Source organism: Schistocerca americana, chromosome 2 (genome assembly GCF_021461395.2).
Source record: "Schistocerca americana isolate TAMUIC-IGC-003095 chromosome 2, iqSchAmer2.1, whole genome shotgun sequence".
Classification (NCBI taxonomy): Eukaryota; Metazoa; Arthropoda; class Insecta; order Orthoptera; family Acrididae; genus Schistocerca; species Schistocerca americana.
Genome location: NC_060120.1, coordinates 1,066,127,547 through 1,066,139,518, shown reverse-complemented (window position 1 = coordinate 1,066,139,518; position 11,972 = coordinate 1,066,127,547).

Sequence of the window (11,972 nt, the reverse complement as noted above, 5' to 3'; positions counted from 1 at the left end):
TGTGAGTCCAGTTTTAGACGCCGATGCTTTACTTCAGGTTTACTGTATCCCTTGGACCTTCTTATTGTCGATGAAACACAGAAATTGCATCTGAATTTAATACAAAGGTCTCAATGCCGACTTAAGTACAAGAGGACTGACACACTAACTTTCTATGATTTGAACCTCTCCTGTGATTCCAGTTTTAGATTCCGATGCTTTGCTCCAGGTTTACTGTATCCTTTGGACTTTCTTATTGACGATGAAACACAGAAATTGCATCCGAATTTAATACAAAAGGCACAATGCCGACTTATACACAAGATGGCTGACACTCTAACTTTCTATGATTTGATCCACTCCTGTGAGTCCAGTTTTAGATTTCGATGCTTCACTTCAGGTTTACTGTATCCCTTGGACCACCGTATTGACGATGATACACAGAAATTGCATCCGAATTTAATACAAAAATCATAATGCCGACTTAATTGCAAGACGACTCACACTCTAACTTTCTATGATTTAAACCAATCCTGTGAGTTGAGTTTTAGATTCCGATGCTTCACCTCGGGTTTACTGTATACCTTGGACGTTCTCATTGACGGTGAAACACAGAAATTGCATCCGAATTTAATATAAAAGGCACAATGCCGACTTAAGTACAAGAGGACTGACACCCTAACTGTCTATGAGTTGAACCTCTCCTGTGAGTCCAGTTTTAGATCCCGATGCTTCACTTCAGGTTTACTGAATACCTTGGACCTTCTTATTGACGATGAAACACAGATATTGCATCTGAATTTAATACAAAAGGCAAAATGCCGACTTAAGTACAACAGGACTGACACACTAACTTTCTCTGATTTGAACCTCTGCTGTGAGTCCAGTTTTAGATTCCGATGCTTTACTTCAGGTTTACTGTATACCTTGGACCTTCTTGTTGACGATGAAACACAGAAATTGCATCCAAATGTAATACAAAAGGCACAATGCCGACTTAAGTACAAGAGGACTGACACTCTAACTTTCTATGAGTTGAACCTCTCCAGTGAGTCCAGTTTTAGATTCCGATGCTTCACTTCAGGTTTACTATATCCCTTGGACCATCTTATTGCCGATGAATCACAGAAATTGCATTCGAATTTAATACAAAAGTCACAATGCCAACTTAAGTACAAGAGGACCCACACTCTAACTTTCTATCATTTGAACCTCTCCTGTGAGTCCAGTTTTATACGCCGATGCTTTACTTCAGGTTCACTGTATCCCTTGGAACTTCTTATTGACGATGAAACATAGAAATTACATCCGAATTTAATACAAAAGGCACAATGCCGACTTAAGTGCAAGAGGGCTGAAACTCTTACTTTCTATGATTTGAACCTCTCCTGTGAGTCCAGTTTTAGATTCCGTTGCTTCACTTCAGGTTTACTGTATCCCTTGGACCATCTTATTGACGATGAAACACAGAATTTGCATCCGAATTTAATACAAAAGGCACAATGCCGACTTAAGTACAAGACGACTGAAACTCTAACTTTATATGATTTGAACCTCTCCTGTGAGTCTAGTTTTAGATTCCGATGCTACACTTCAGGTTTTCTTTATCCCTTGGACCTTCTTATTGACGATGAAACACAGAAATTGCATCCGAATTTAATACAAAAGGCACAATGCCGACTTAAGTACAAGAGGACTGACACTCTAACTTTCAAAGATTTGAACCAATCCTGTGAGTTAAGTTTTAGATTCCGATGCTTCACTTCAGGTTTACCGTATACCTTGGACCTTCTTATTGACGATGAAACACAGAAATTGCATCCGAATTTAATACAAAAGGCACAGTGCCGGCTTAAGTACAAGAGGACTGACACTCTAACTGTCTATGAGTTGAACCTCTCCTGTGAGTCCAGTTTTAGATTCCGATGCTTCACTTCAGGTACTGTATCCCTTGGACTTTTTAATTGACGATGAAACACAGAAATTGCATCCGAATTTAATACATAAGGCACAGTGCCGACTTAAGTACAAGAGGACAGACACTCTAACTTTCTATGATTTGAACCTCTCCTGTGAGTCCAGTTTTAGATTCCGATGCTTTACTTCAAGTTCACTGTATACCTTGGACCTTCTTATTGACGATGAAACACAGAAATTGCATCCGAATTTAATACAAAAAGCACAATGCCGACTTAAGTACAAGAGGACTGACACTCTAATTTTCTATGATTTAAACATCTCCTGTGAGCCCAGTTTCAGATTCCGATGCTTCACTTCGGGTTTACTGTATCCCTTGGACCTTCTTATTGACGATGAAACACAGAAATTGCATCGGAATTTAATACAAAAAGCACAATGCCGACCTAAGTACAAGAGGACTCACACTCTAGCTTTCTATGATTTAAACCTCTCCTGTGAGTCCAGTTATAGAATCCGATGCTTCACTTCAGGTTTACTGTATCCCTTGGACCTTCTTATTGACGATGAAACAAAGAAATTGCATCCGAATTTAATACAAAAGGCACAATGTCGACTTAAGTACAAGAGGACTGACACTCTAACTTTCCATGATTTGAACCTCTCCTGTGAGTCCAGATTTAAATTCCGATATTACACTTCAGGTTTACTGTATCCCTTGGACCTTCTTATTGACGATGAAACACAGAAATTGCATCCAAATTTAATACAAAAGGCACAATGCCGGCTCAAGTACAGGAGGACTGACCCTCTAACTTTCGATGATTTCAACCTCTCCTGTGTTTCCAGTTTTAGATTCCGATGCTTCACTTCAGGTTTACTGTATCCCTTGGACCATCTTATCGACGATGAAACACAGAATTTGCATCCGAATTTAATACAAAAGGCACAATGCCGACTTAAGTACAAGACGACTGACACTCTAACTGTCTATGAGTTGAACCTCTCCTGTGAGTCCAGTTTCAGATCCCGATGCTTCACTTCAGGTTTACTGTATACCTTGGACCTTCTTATTGACGATGAAACACAGAAATTGCATCTGAATTTAATACAAAAGGCACAATGCCGTCCTAAGTGCAACAGGACTGACACTCTAACTTTCTATGATTTGAATCTCTCCTGTGAGTCCAGTTTTAGATTCCGATGCTTTACTTCAGGTTTACTGTATACCTTGGACCTTCTTATTGGCGATGAAACACAGAAATTTCATCCAAATGTAATACAAAAGGCACAATGCCGACTTATGTACAAGAGGACTGACACTCTAACTTTCTATGAGTTGAACCTCTCCTGTGAGTCCAGTTTTAGATTCCGATGCTTCACTTCAGGTTTACTGTATCCCTTGGACCATCTTATTGCCGATGAATCACAGAAATTGCATTCGAATTTAATACAAAAGTCACAATGCCGACTTAAGTACAAGAGGTCTCACACTCTAACTTTCTATGATTTGAACCTCTCCTGTGAGTCCAGTTTTATACGCCGATGCTTTACTTCAGGTTCACAGTATCCCTTGGATCTTCTTATGGACGATGAAACACAGAAATGGCATCCGAATTTAATACAAAAGGCACATTGCCGACTTAAGTACAAGAGGACTGACACTCTAACTTTCTATGATTTAAACCTCTCCTGTGAATCCGGTTTAAGATTCCGATGCTTCACTTCAAGTTTACTGTATCCCTTGGAACTTTTATTGACGATGAAACATAGAAATTACATCCGAATTTAATACAAAGGGCACAATGCCGACTTAAGTACATAAGGGCTGAAACTCTAACTTTCTATGATTTGAACCTCTCCTGTGAGTCCAGTTTTAGATTCCGATGCTTCACTTCAGGTTTACTGTATCCCTTGGACCATCTTATTGACGATGAAACACAGAATTTGCATCCGAATTTAATACAAAAGGCACAATGCCGACTTATGTACAAGACGACTGACACTCTAACTTTCTATGATTTGAACCTCTCCTGTGAGTCCAGTTTTAGATTCCGATGCTACACTTCAGGTTTTCTGTCTCCCTTGGACCTTCTTATTGACGATGAAACACAGAAATTGCATCCGAAGTTAATACAAAAGGCACAATGCTGACTTAAGTACAAGAGGACTGACACTCTAACTTTCTATGATTTGAACCTCTCCTGTGAGTCCAGTTTTAGATTCCGATGCTTCACTTCAGGTTTACTGTATCCCTTGGACATTTAAATTGACGATGAAACACAGAAATTGCATCCGAATTTAATACATAAGGCACAATGGCGACTTAAGGACAAGAGGACTGACACTCAAACTTTCTATGATTTGAACCTCTCCTGTGAGTCCAGTTTTAGATTCCGATGCTTTACTTCAAGTTCACTGTATACCTTGGACCTTCTTATTGACGATGAAACACAGAAATTGCATCCGAATTTAATACAAAAAGCACAATGCCGACTTAAGTACAAGAGGACTGACACTCTAATTTTCTATGATTTAAACCTCTCCTGTGAGTCCAGTTTCAGATTCCGATGCCTCACTTTAGGTTTACTGTATCCCTTGGACCTTCTTATTGACGATGAAACACAGAAATTGCATCGAAATTTAATACAAAAAGCACAATGCCGACTTAAGTACAAGAGGACTCACACTCTAGCTTTCTATGATTTAAACCTCTCCTGTGAGTCCAGTTATAGAATCCGATGCTTCACTTCAGGTTTACTGTATCCCTTGGACCTTCTTATTGTCGATGAAACAAAGAAATTGCATCCGAATTTAATACAAAAGGCACAATGTCGACTTAAGTACAAGAGGACTGACACTCTAACTTTCCATGATTTGAACCTCTCCTGTGAGTCCAGTTTTAGATTCCGATGCTACACTTCAGGTTTACTGTATCCCTTGGACCTTCTTATTGACGATGAAACACAGATATTGCATCCGAATTTAATGCATGAGGCACAATGCCGACTTAAGTACAAGAGGACTGACACTCAAACTTTCTATGATTTGAACCTCTCCTGTGAGTCGAGTTTAGATTGTGATGCTTTACTTCAAGTTCACTGTATACCTTGGACCTTCGTATTGACGATGAAACACAGAAATTGCATCCGAATTTAATACAAAAAGCACAATGCCGACTTAAGTACAAGAGGACTGACACTCTAATTTTCTATGTTTTAAACCTCTCCTGTGAGTCCAGTTTCAGATTCCGATGCTTCACTTCAGGTTTACTGTATACCTTGGACCTTCTTATTGACGATGAAACAATGATATTGCATCCGAATTTTATACAAAAGGCACAATGTCGACTTAAGTACAAGAGGACTGACACTCTAACTTTCTATGATTTGAACCTCTCCTGTGAGTCCAGTTTTAGATTCCGATGCTACACTTCAGGTTTACTGTATCCCTTGGACCTTCTTATTGACGATGAAACACAGAAATTGCATCCGAATTTAATACAAAAGGCACAATGCCGGCTCAAGTACAGGAGGACTGACTCTCTAACTTTCGATGATTTCAACCTCTCCTGTGTTTCCAGTTTTAGTTTCCGATGCTACACTTCAGGTTTAATGTATCCCTTGGACTTTCTTATTGACGATGAAACACAGAAATTGCATCCGAATATAATACAAAAGGCACATTGCCGACATAAGAACAAGAGGACTGAAACTCTAACTTTCTTTGATTTGAACCTCCCCTGTTGTTCCAGTTTTAGATACCGATGCTCCACTTCAGGTTTACTGTATACCTTGGACCTTCTTATTGACGATGTAACACAGATATGGCATCCGAATTTAATTCAAAAGGCACGTTGCCGACTTAAGTACAAGAGGACTGACACTCTAACTTTCTATGAGTTGAACCTCTCCTGTGAGTCCTGTTTTAGATTCCGATGCTTCTCTTCAGGTTTACTGTTTACCTTGGAACTTCTTATTGACGATGAGTCACAGAAATTGCATCCGAAGTTAATACAAAAGGCACAATGCCGACATAAGTACAAGAAGACACACACTCTAACTTTCTATGAGTTGAACCTCTCCTGTGAGTCCTGTTTTAGATTCCGATGCTTCTCTTCAGGTTTACTGTTTACCTTGGAACTTATTATTGACGATGAATCACAAAAATTCCATCCGAATTTAATACAAAATGCACAATGCCGACTTAAGAACAAGAGGACCTACACTCTAACTTTCTATGAGTTGCGCATCTCCTGTGAGTCCAGTTTTAGATTCTGATGCTTCACTTTGGGTTTACTGAATCCCTTGGACCTTCTTATTGACGATGAGACATAGAGATTGCATCCGAATTAAATACAAAAGGCACAATGCCGACTTAAGTACAAGAGGACTGACACTCTAACTTTCAATGATTTGAACCTCTCCTGTGAGTCACGTTTTAGATGCCGATGCTTTACTTCAGGTTTCTTTATCCTTTGGACCTTCTTATTGACGATGAAACACAGAAATTGCATCCGAATTTAATACAAAATCACAATGCCGTCTTAAGTACAAGGGGACTGACACTCTAACTTTCCACTTCCTGTATATTACTCGGCATATATATAACTCATAGAAAGTTAGAGTGTCAGTCCTTTTGTACTTAAGTCGGCATCGTGCCTTTTGTATTACATTCGGATGCAATTTCTGTATTTCATCGTCAATAAGAAGGTCCAAGGGATACAGTAAACCCAAAGTGAAGCATCGGAATCTAAAACTGGACTCACAGGAGAGGTTCAACTCATAGATATTTAGAGTGTCAGTCCTCTTGTGCTTAAGTCGGCATTGTGCCATTAGTATTAAATTCGGATGCAATTTCTGTGTTTCATCCTCAATAAGAAGGTCCAAGGGATACAGTAAACCTTTAGTGAAGCATCGGAATCTAAAACTGGACTCACATGAGAGGTTCAACTCATAGAAAATTAGTTTCAGTCCTCTTGTACATAAGTCGGCATTGTGCCTTTTGTATTAAATTCGGATGCAATTTCTGTGTTTCATCGTCAATAAGAAGGTCCAAGGTATACAGTAAACCTGAAGTGAAGCATCGGAATCTAAGACTGGACTCACAGGAGAGGTTCAACTCTTAGAATGTTAGAGTGTCAGTCCTCTTGTACTTTAGTCGACAATGTGCCTTTTGTATTAAATTCGGATGCAATTTCTGTGTTTCATCGTCAATAAGAAGGTCGAAGGTATACAGTAAACCTGAAGTGAAGCATCTGAATCTAAAACTCAACTCACAGGAGAGGTTCACATCATAGAAAGTTAGAGTGTCAGTCCTCTTGTACTTAAGTCGGCATTGTGCCTTTTGTATTTAATTCGGATGCAATATCTGTGCTTCATCGTCATTAAGAAGGTCCAAGGGATACAGTAAACCTGAAGTGAAGCATCGGAATATAAAACTGGACTCACAGGAGAGGATCAACACATAGGAAGTTAGAGTGTCAGTCCTCTTGTATTTAAGTCGCCATTGTGCCTTTTGTATTAAATTCGGATGCAATTTCTGTGTTTCATCGTCAATAAGAAGGTCCAAGGGATACAGAAAACCTGAAGTGAAGCATCGGAATCTAAAACTGGACTCACAGGAGAGGTTCAACTCTTAGAAAATTAGAGTGTCTGTCCTCTTGTACTTAAGTCGGCATTATGCTTTTTGTATTAAATTCAGATGCAATTTCTGTGTCTCATCGTCAATAAGAAGGTCCAAGGAATAGAGTAATCATGAAGTGAAGCATCGGAATCTAAGACTGGACTCACAGGAGAGGTTCATCTCATAGAATATTAGTGTCAGTCCTGTTGTACTTATGTCGGCATTGTGCCTTTTGTATTTCATTCAGATGCAATTTCTGTGTTTCATCGTCAATACGAATGTCCAAGGTATGCAGTAAATCTCAAGTGAAGCATCGGAATATAAAACTGAACTCACAAGAGAGGTTAAACTCATAGAAAGTTAGAGTGTCAGTCCTCTTCTACTTAAGTCGGCATTGTGCCTTTTGTATTAAAATCGGATGCAATTTCTGTGTTTCATCGTCAATAAGAAGGTCCAAGGGATACAGTAAACCTGAAGTAAAGCATCGGAATCTAATACTGGACTCACAGGAGAGGTTCAAATCATACAAAGTTAGGGTGTCAGTACACTTGTACTTAAGTCGGCATTGTGCCTTTTGTATTAAATTCGGATGCAATTTCTGTGTTTCATATTCAATAAGAAGGTCCAAGGGATACAGTAAACCTGAATTGAGGCATGGGAATCTAAAACTGGACTCACAGGAGAGGTTCAAATCATAGAAAGTTAGAGTGTCAGTCCTCTTGTACTTAAGTCGGCATTGTGCCTTTTGTATTAAATTCGGATGCAATTTCTATGTTTCATCGTCAATAAGAAGGTCCAAGGGATACAGTAAACCTGAAGTGAAGCATCGGAATATAAGACTGGACTCACAGGAGAGGTTCAACTCATAGAAAGTTAGAGTGTCAGTCCTCTTGTACTTATGTCGGCATTGTGCCTTTTGTATTAAATTCGGATGCAATTTCTGTGTTTCATCGTCAATACGAAGGTCCAAGGCATACAGTAATCCTGAAGTAAAGCATCGGTATCTAAAAGTGGTCTCACTGGAGAGGTTCTACTCATAGAAAGTTAGTGTCAGTCCTCTTGTACTTAAGTCGGCATTGTGCCTTTTGTATTAAGTTTGATGCAATTTCTGTGTTTCATCGTCAATAGGAAGGTCCAAGGGATACAGTAAACCTGAAGTGAAGAATCGGAATCTAAAACTGGACTCACAGGAGAGGTTCAACTCATAGAAAGTTAGAGTGTCAGTCCTCTTGTACTTAAGTCGGCATTGTGCTTTTTGTATTTAATTCGAATGCAATTTCTGTGTTTCATCGTCAATAAGAAGGTCCAAGGTATACAGTAAATCCGAAGTGAAGCATCGGAATCTATGACTGGACTCACAGGAGAGGCTCACCTCATAGAAAGTTAGAGTGTCAGTCCTCTTGTTTTTAAGTCGGCATTGTGCCTTTTGTATTTAATTCGGATGCCATTTCTGTGTTTCATCGTCAATATGAAGGTCAAAGGTATGCAGTAAACCTGAAGTGAAGCCTCGGAATACAAAACTGGACTCACAGGAGAGGTTAAACTCGTAGAAAGTTAGAGCGTCAGTCCTCTTGTATTTAAGTCGGCATTGTGCCTGTTGTATTAAATTCGGATTCAATTTCTGTGTTTCATCGTTAATACGATGGTACATGGTATACAGTAAACCTGAAGTAAAGCATCGGAATCTAAAACTGGACTCACAGGAGAAGTTCAACTCATAGAAGAATAGAGTGTCAGTCCTCATGTACTTAAGTCGGCATTGTGCCTTTTGTATTAAATTCGGATGCAATTTCTGTGTTTCATCGTCGATAAGCATCGGAATCTAAGACTGGACTCACAGGAGAGGTTCAACTCATAGAAAGTTAGTGTCAGTCCTCTTGTACTTAAGTCGGCATTGTGCCTTTTGTATTAAATTCGGATGCAATTTCTGTGTTTCATCGTCAATAAGAAGGTCATAGGTATACAGTAAACCAGAAGTAAAGCATCGGAATCTAAAACTGGACTCACTGCAGAGGTTCAAATCATAGAAAGTTAGAGTGTAGGACCTCTAGTACTTAAGTCGGCATTGTGCCTTTTGTATTAAATTCGGATGTATTTTCTGTGTTTCTTCGTCAATAAGAAGGTCCAAGGGCTACAGTAAACATGAAGTGAAGCATCGGAATCTAAAACTGGAATCACAGGAGAGGTTCAAATCATAGAAAGTTAGTGTGTCAGTCCTGTCGTACTTAAGTAGGCATTGTGCCTTTTGTATTAAGTTCAGATGCAATTTCTGTGTTTCATCGTCAATAAGAAGGTCCAAGGGATACAGTAAACCTGAAGCGAAGCATCGAAATCTAAAACTGGAATCACAGGAGAGGTTCAAATCATAGACAGTGTGTCAGTCCTCTTGTACTTAAGTCGCCATTGTGCCTTTTGTATTAAATTCGGATGCAATTTCTGTCTTTCATCGTCAATAAGAAGCTCCAAGGGATACAGTAAACCTGAAGTGAAGCATCGCAATCTAAAACTGGAATCACAGGAGAGGTTCAAATCATAGAAAGGTAGAGTGTCAGTCCTGTCGTACTTTGGTAGGCATTGTGCCTTTTGTATTAAATTCAGATGCAATTTCTGTGTTTCATCGTCAATAAGAAGGTCCAAGGGATACAGTAAACCTGAAGTAAAGCATCGGAATCTAAAACTGGACTCACTGGTGAGGCTCAAATCATAGAAAGTTAGAGTGTCAGGAGTCCTGCACTTAAGTCGGCATTGTGCCTTTTGTATTAAATTCAGATGCAATTTCTGTGTTTCATCGTCAATAAGAAGGTATAAGGGATACAGTAAAGCTGAATGGAAGCATCGGAATCTAAAACTGGAATCTCTGGAGAGGTTCAAATCATAGAATGTTAGAGTGTCAGTCCTCTTGTACTTAAGTCGGCATTAGGCCTTTTGTATTAAATTCGGATGCAATTTCTGTGTTTCATCGTCAATAAGAAGGTCCAAGGGATACAGTAAACCTGAAGTGAAGCATCGGAATCTAAAACTGGACTCACTGGAGAGGTTCAAATCATAGAAAGTTAGAGTGTCAGTCCTCTTGTACTTAAGTCGGCGTTGTGCCTTTTGTATTAAATTCGGTTGGAATTTCTGTGTTTCATCGTCAATAAGAAGGTCCAAGGGATACAGAAATTATGAAGTAAAGCATCGGAATCTAAAACTATACACACAGGAGAGGTTTAAATCATGGAAAATTAGAGTGTGAATCCCGTTGTACTTAAGTCGGCATTGTGCCTTTTGTATTAATTTTGGATGCAATTTCTGTGTTTCATCGTCAATAGAAAAGTACAAGGGATACAGTAAACCTGAAGCGAAGCATCGGAATCTAATACTCAACTCACAGGAGAGGTTCAAATCATAGAAAGTTAGAAAGTCAAACCTCTTGTAATTAAGTGGGCATTGTGCATTTTGTATTAAATTCGGATGCAATTTCTGTGTTTCATCGTCAATAAGAAGGTCCAAGGAATACAGTAAACCTGAAGTGAAGCTTCGGAATCTGAAACTGGACTCACAGGAGAGGTTCAACCCATAGAAAGTTAAAGTACCAATCCTCTTGTACTTAAGTCGGCATTGTGATTTTTGTATTAAATTCGGATGCAATTTCTGTGTTTCATCGTCAATAAGAAGGTCCAAGGGATACAGTAAAGCTGAATAGAAGCATCGGAATCTAAAACTGGAATCTCTGGAGAGGTTCAAATCATAGAATGTTAGAGTGTCAGTCCTCTTGTACTTAAGTCGGCATTAGGCCTTTTGTATTAAATTCGGATGCAATTTCTGTGTTTCATCGTCAATAAGAAGGTCCAAGGGATACAGTAAACCTGAAGTGAAGCATCGGATTCTAAAACTGGACTCTTCGGAGACGTTCAAATCATAGAAAGTTAGAGTGTCAGTCCCCTTGTACTTAAGTCGGCATTGTGCCTTTTGTATTAAATTCGAATGCAATTTCTGTGTTTCAACGTCAATTAGAAGGTCCAAGGGATACAGTAAACCTGAAGTGAAGGATCGGAATCTTAAACTGGTTTCACAGGAGAGGTTCAACCCATAGGAAGTTAAAGTACCAATCCTCTTGTACTTAAGTCGGCATTGTGATTTTTGTATTAAATTCGGATGCAATTTCTGGGTTTCAACGTCAATAAGAAGGTCCAAGGGATACAGTAAACCTGAAGTGAAGGTTCGGAATCTAAAACTGGACTCACAGGATATTTTCAAATCATAGAAAATTAGGGCGTCAGTCCTCTTGTACTTAAGTCGGCATTGTGCCTTTTGTATTAAATTCGGATGCATTTTCTGTGTTTCATCGTCAATAAGAACGTCCAAGGGATACAGTAAACCTGAAGTGAAGCATTGGAATCTAAAACTGGACTCACTGGAGAGGTTCAAATCATAGAAAGTTAGAGTGTCAGTCCTCTTGTACTTAAGTC